The sequence below is a fragment of the Pseudopodoces humilis genome, chromosome 7, assembly GCF_049639895.1.
Source record: "Pseudopodoces humilis isolate 2021_Gansu_Grassland_sample_001 chromosome 7, ASM4963989v1, whole genome shotgun sequence".
NCBI lineage: Eukaryota > Metazoa > Chordata > Aves > Passeriformes > Paridae > Pseudopodoces > Pseudopodoces humilis.
Genome location: NC_142206.1, coordinates 9,663,327 through 9,670,112, shown reverse-complemented (window position 1 = coordinate 9,670,112; position 6,786 = coordinate 9,663,327).

The window sequence follows — 6,786 nt, the reverse complement described above, 5'->3', positions numbered from 1 at the left end:
CCCTCAAGATCCTCCTCCCGCCCCCCACCGCAATAATAAACCCCAAAGACCAGTGGGTGGAAGAGTAACACGCTAATGACTTTTGCTCAAATTGTTTCCATCTTGATCACATTTTCATAATTAGCGCCATCAGCCACAAATCTTTCCGCCTTGGGCATCTGCCGCAGCCAGGCTTCTCCAGCGATGTGGATTCTACTTATTAGGGAGGGGAACACTTACAGGTCTATCATTAATGGTCCTCCTTTCAAATGAAATGAACCCGACCCCCACGGAAATATCAAAGGGCCGTAACTACCTCGTCTCTCTCGGCGCAGCGCTGAATAGCGAGCAGCCTGAAGTCGTTTCGCTCTACTCAGACATCTCTACAATAAAACATAAGCCCACTCTTGTATATTTTAAGTTTGTCTGGTGACCATTTTTGAAAACAAAAAGGGTCCCTTTGATGTGGTCTGATTCTAACAGGGGCTGCGACGTCAGATGTGGTCTACCGAATCTTTCTGGAAATATTTTTAATTATGCCCCAGAGCTCCTTGTAGCCCCAAAGTAATCATCAGAGAGCGGTTCGAGCCTGTCGCTTCACGTGGGGGGAAGAAGATGCTCTAGACCGTACGTAACTAAATCAGAATTACGGCTGATAATGATCTTCTAATTGGCTCGAAGTGTGTGATTTTAAATGTATCGCGGTAGGGATCTGTTATTCTTTTGCTAACGGAGGATTTCGAAGGCTTCTCTCAGTTCAGCCACAAACCCAGCGTTTCTCCTGCGAAGCCATTGGGTAAAAGCGAGTATTTGAGACAGAGGATTTTATCCTTGTAAACACGTGAAGCACTCATACTCTATACTAATTACTCTCCGAGAAGGCATATATATATATATTCGGACATGGACGTCTAAGATCTTTATGGAGATACAATTTTTTATTTAAGTATTTCCTAAGTGTAAACAAACAAACAAACAAAGGGCAAAACTTTGAAAGCGCCAACTTTAACCTGTAACAAACTTTCCAAACCCCCATCCTGCAGGGATGGGGCAGTGAATCAGGATGTGCTGTTCCTCCGCACCCAGCGCTGATTTACGACCGGCCCGTTACTCGAAGGAGAAGGAAGTCACAATTTGTAGAGCAATAAATACCGAGGCGGTGGGTGGAGCCCCCAGCAGGAAAAAAGAAAAAAAAAAAAAAAAAGAAAAAAAAAATCCCTCTCTTTCTCCAATTAAAAATCCATCCCAGCTAGGCTGCGGAGCGTGGGAAGGTCCCAAAGAAAACAGGCGCGGTGCTGATGAGGTGGTTTGTTTGCGATGTGCTAATGGCATCTTCCGAGCGGAGCTTTCCTCCCTGCTGCAGTCCCCTCACACCTGCTGATACCGGGAAGAGCCCCGAAAATCCAATTGATTTAATTTGGCTATATTTTGTTTTCTTTGTGCTGTCCTGGCGGGGTTATTCTGCACCCCGCGAACAATATAATCTTGTTTAAATGACTTTCCAGACCACACAGCATCAGGTTACCCTGTTCTATAGGGGCAGGCAATGCTGCTTATTGTATTGTACGCCGGTAGCTCCCAGAAAGCAGGATGGAGGCAGAGTGGAGGAGGAAAGCTCCGAGGAGGAAATTAATAGCTTCTGAAGTTCAGGTTGTTTTTCAAGTGGGGAAAAGAAGATATAGGTAATTTCCAATGAAAGCACATAGAGAGAAAGCTCTAAAAGAAATGTTAAACACATAAAAGCTTTAAAATAATTTTTCCCTTTATCCACTCACATGAAATATTTTTCACTTTTATAGTAAGTTTTTGCAGTTTATGAACAAACAATCTGAGGTCTTTAGCATGACACAGCTGATTCTATACATATGTGAGCTACTGCTATATTGCCCTTCAGACAGTAAATTAGTTTACAAGTTTTAGTCTTCTGTATTTTGGTTAAAACATTCTATAATCGAGATCTACTGTTGTTGTTATTATTATTGTTGTTGTTGTTGCCATTATTAATATTTCAAGATGCAAGTGTTTAAATTCCTTACTCCTACTGAATTCCTACCAAAGTTGGTGAGAGTTTCTCTGTCTAAGGACCAAGAGATTAATCCTTCATTCAATGTCCATGGAATTCACTAAGAGCCTTTTCTTTAATGCCAATGAATTTGGATCAGGCCCAATCTTATCACTAAAAAAATAATTTTCTGTCATGCTCTGATAATTTCTTAATGGCTTGCTGAATGAAAATACTCTAAATAATGAATTCAGTAACATTAAAGGAAAAAACCCCATATTTTACCCTCGGTTGCTTACTCCTTTTCAACACAAGACACAAAGGAAACAGTAGAAGAAATGTAACAGAGAAAAATGTGCGATGGTGAGGTTTAGATGACTGTCACGTGGCTTGGACAGATCTGTGGCAGGCTCAAAGCAGGCTACAATAGGGATATTCAGACTCATACAGAACTGTAAACTGCAGCCATGAAAATAACCAAACAGGAGAAACATAGGGTAGTCCACAAGAGGAGAAAGGAGTGCAAAAACAATAGAAATGTAATTTGGTGATAACCTGCAGACTGTTTGCATACCTGCTTCACACCTTTGATATCTCAATCCTCACTTAATAGCCTGAGCTCTTGGAAAAACTCTACTAGCTTTTTTTTTTTGGTAACACAGCACTTTTTTTGAAATAAGCTTCAAAGAGTTTCTTCTGATTTACAGAAGAGCCTGGTGTACCTGGGAGAAATATCTGACCCGTACCCAGGATGGGTAGTTGCACTTTGGGCCTGAAGGATCTGCTGTTCAGATAAATCTCCTACTACTTTTAGAATTTATCCTCCCATTGCTTTCACAATCAGAGGCTTGTTGCAATCTCACTCAGCCCTGCAAATCTTTGGGAATTGGGTTACCCGAAGATAAAAGATCTCTCTCTTTCTCCAAGCTGTGGCTGGATCAGCACTTTGCAAAATCAGATGACAGGCAGAGGGGTCAGGCCTAGGTCTGTGCATGGGATGCCCAAGCACCAGGGATAAATCCTGGAAGCGGCTGCCTTGGGGAAATGGCACGTGCATGGACCTTTGTCCCTGGGCAGAGAACACTGGTGCCAGGAATGATCCTCTCCACTCTGAAGGTCAGCAAATGTTGCATTTAAATCTTGCTGGGAAGACCACTTCAGATTAAGGTTTGCATCCTATACCTGGGGTTTTCCCAAAAATCCCATCTATGGTTATGTGTTGTCCTAAGAAGACCACGATGCAAAATGTCTTAAAGTTCCTCCTGTCTCAAGGGATAAGGAATAGGGCCAAGAATCATGAGAAATATAGGCAAAGAGAGGTTATGCAGTTTTCAAATCTAAAAAAAGCTGATGTAGAGAACAACAGAAACACAAAGTTAGTATCTTAGATGAATTTCAGCAGAATTCCTCTTTTCCTACAGGGGAAGGGGTGAGGCATTTGTCATAGGAGAATGATCCCAGGTGTGTTCCTCAACCACACAAACTAAGATGCCACAGAGTAATGGTGAAAGGTACAAAGAGGGGACAAGCTAAAAGGATCTTTCCTTCTTGTACTCCTTGCATTTATCTATCAGAGCTTGGGTGGGAAATAAAATGGAGTGATGAATAACTCCAGAGGGTGCTTGGTACAAATAGGTGAGTTTATCTCTCGACCCCATGTCCCTAAGGCCTCTCAGGATACAGAGTTTCACACAGTAGCCATGAGCTCTCTGCTCCATCAGTGTGGGGCAGGTGGGAGGCACTCAGGACACACCTGGAGAGGCTTGAGATGGAATCAGTGTTATTTTGCTCCCCTCCAGAAGGTCTGCAATTGAGGAGAATGTGGGACCAGACTCTGGGGCTTAGCCAAGCCAGCAGAAAAGTGGCCTCTACTTAATACAGACCCTTCCCACAGTGGGCATTTAGTCCCACAGGGGGATTAAAAGTCTCTCTTACTAGACCTGGAGTTCCATAGAAGAAATAAACTGCTGAGAAAAAAAACATATATTACATTTCTTCTTCTTTCTTTCCAATTTTGTGAAAGCAGAAGTCCTACTACTTAAATCCTCAAAACCAGCCAGGCCAACAAGGAGGAATTCCTCTGTCCTGTCCTGCTGGTGGTTACCCCATATTAGCAGCTGTGGTCCTCAGTTCCTCTTCAGGTCTTCAGGTGCTCTTCTGCAGAAATTAACAAATATTTTTTTCATAGCAGTTCCATTAATTAGGGTACTAATCAACTGATTAATACTGTGTTCTAGATATCCTGTACCTAAGACAGTGCGTCTAAGAAAGTATGGGGTAGATAAGACAATTTGGATCTCTTGTTTCAACCCAATTCAGCTGCCTGAGCTGCTAGAACTGAAGGTATATTTTTCACCTGTAACATAAAGAGGGAGTTTCAATAATTGAATAGTGTGTTACCTCAGTGCACTTTCTAATCTGAGACAGTCTTCTACAATTTCTCCTGTCCTAAGAAAAATATCATAGAAGTGGTGACCCAAATCAGCAAAATATCCAAAATAAATAAAACATGCCTGAAATACCTCAGAATTAAGATGCAGATGCAAGTTGTGAGAGCTGCCTGTGACAAAGCTGGTGTTGCAAAGGCACAGGCTCTACCCATCTCCTCTCTACTTGCAAGCTCCGGTTTAAATTAGTGGGTTTTAGCCCCAACAGAATATTTTCCCAATGATCAGGGCTTTTTGGTGGCACAGGGATATGGTGTCACATCAAAAAAAGAGGTCAGGGCATTTTCTTTCCTGGAAGTTGCAGTGCACAGTTGCAGCACTGTTGTGTGTTGTGACTCAGATACCTGTGCTTAGATCCCACGTTCCAGGTGATGCCCTAGTGTGCACACAAGGGTCAGCTCTGGGCAATCTTTGTACTGCCAGCATCCCACATGTGGCTGAAGCCACAGGTGAATTTGCAGTGGATATATTTCCCAGTATCTCTTTGGCAGTAATCTCTCTTTCCTTGGAATTGAGTAACACATAAACTCAGGTCAGCAGAACTAGGATCTAATGACCAATATTATTTTTTATGTCTATAAATCTCATTACCACATCTGATCCTCCTTCACCATTCTCTTTCAGGTGTTCTTCTCATTAGGAAGTAAAATCTGCTTACTCTCCTGTAGCTGGGATGGCTGACTGGCAAGTAATGTTGATTTTTTTCTGGGAAAAAAAAATGAAAAATCAGAGACTCCCATTATAGATGAGTTGCATCCTATAGATGTGACATCTTAGCTTTACTAAGGCCTTTTTTTTCAGCAGGTATCTACAAAGCAGAGTTTTTCCTGTGGCTCATTTAAAAAGAATTGATGCATCTTGCAGAATCCATTCTTTAGTGAGTTACAGGAGGCAGAGTAAGCGCTTATTTGTGTCTTCATGTCTGAGCATTGCTTTCTCTGAAGGGTGTTTGTTGCCATGAATCTCTCCTTGGTAATCCAGTCATTTGCCTTAATAGACCACCTCAAAACAAAACAAAACAAAACAAAAAAAAAAGGGAAAAAAGGGTCTGTGGAAACTTTCAGGTTTATTTTATTTTCTGAAATCACTTATCCTCTGATTCTAGCACTTAACCACTAAACCCACTGACTGTTTGCACAGACCAGTAGAGGTTCCTATCCCAAGAACATTTTTCCCTCCTGCCCCATTCTGATATTTTATTTGATGAAAAAGGGTAAATTGGAATGTGAAGAAGTCAGATCCCTCACTTGAGGTCCAGGGCACCATCATCTGTTTGTCTCAGGAGCACCTTGTCCATTAATCTATGAACGATGACCCTGGGGTTGTGCTCCAGCTACATCTGAGTGCAACGTTGCTCCTTAAAGACTGATACGTGTATCAGACCTCAATAGTGGAATTTTGGACTATTTTTATAAGATACTTCTTTGGACAGTTTTGGTTCACAGGGCTCCTCTGAAAAAATCAGTGAAGTTATTGTCAGACAAACATCTGGACTGAAAGAGTACAGTGGGTTTTACAATCACCCAAATTTTACAGAAGCAGAATGCAAACAGTTATAGAGAATTATTGGCTTTTGTCAAATGTGGACATTTCAAAAGCATTATTATTTTTTTTTTTCAGGTCACTCATTAAAATCTATTCTTTGCCCAGAAAGAAGGACACCCACCTCTGAGCAGACACACAAACACAGACACACACACAGGCACACCTGCAGTCCCTACCCGTATGCAGTGCCTGAACTTGCAAACTCTTTGTCATGGAAGTAATCTTTATTCACGTGAGCAACCCCACAAGACTATTCATGCAATGGAGAATTACTCACATGGGTAAAACTTTTGCAGAATCAGGTCCTGGATCTAACAACAGCATTTTAATTACAGACAATCCCCGAGCAATGTGTACAAAAGAGGTTTTTTTTCCTAGACAATAACAAAGGTTATTAGCCTGTTCTTTTTTCCCCTTCTTGCTCTTTGGTTTGAAAGGAGGCACCAATAATCCAAACCAAATAAAACTGACCTTTGAACCTTTTTTGCTGTACTTTTTCTCATGCCATGATTTCTTTAGTCTGTTAGTGATCTGAAGGCTCGTTCTGGGCTACAGCCACTTTCCCAGACAGGACTGCCTTTCGTCCCCTGACAAATCACTGCTGAGCCCCTTTTGTCCTGCACCACTTTGATCTCACCTGCCTGTCAGGCAAAAAAGGACTCCCGTACAGTCAGAATGCATTGCAAACAAATTGGCAACCATTTCATTCCTGTGCACCATTTTCAGCAGAGATCACGATAGAGATAGAGAATTTTTAACCCTTTTCTCGACCTGCAGGACTAGGAAGGAATGTTCAGTTATGGTGGATTGAAA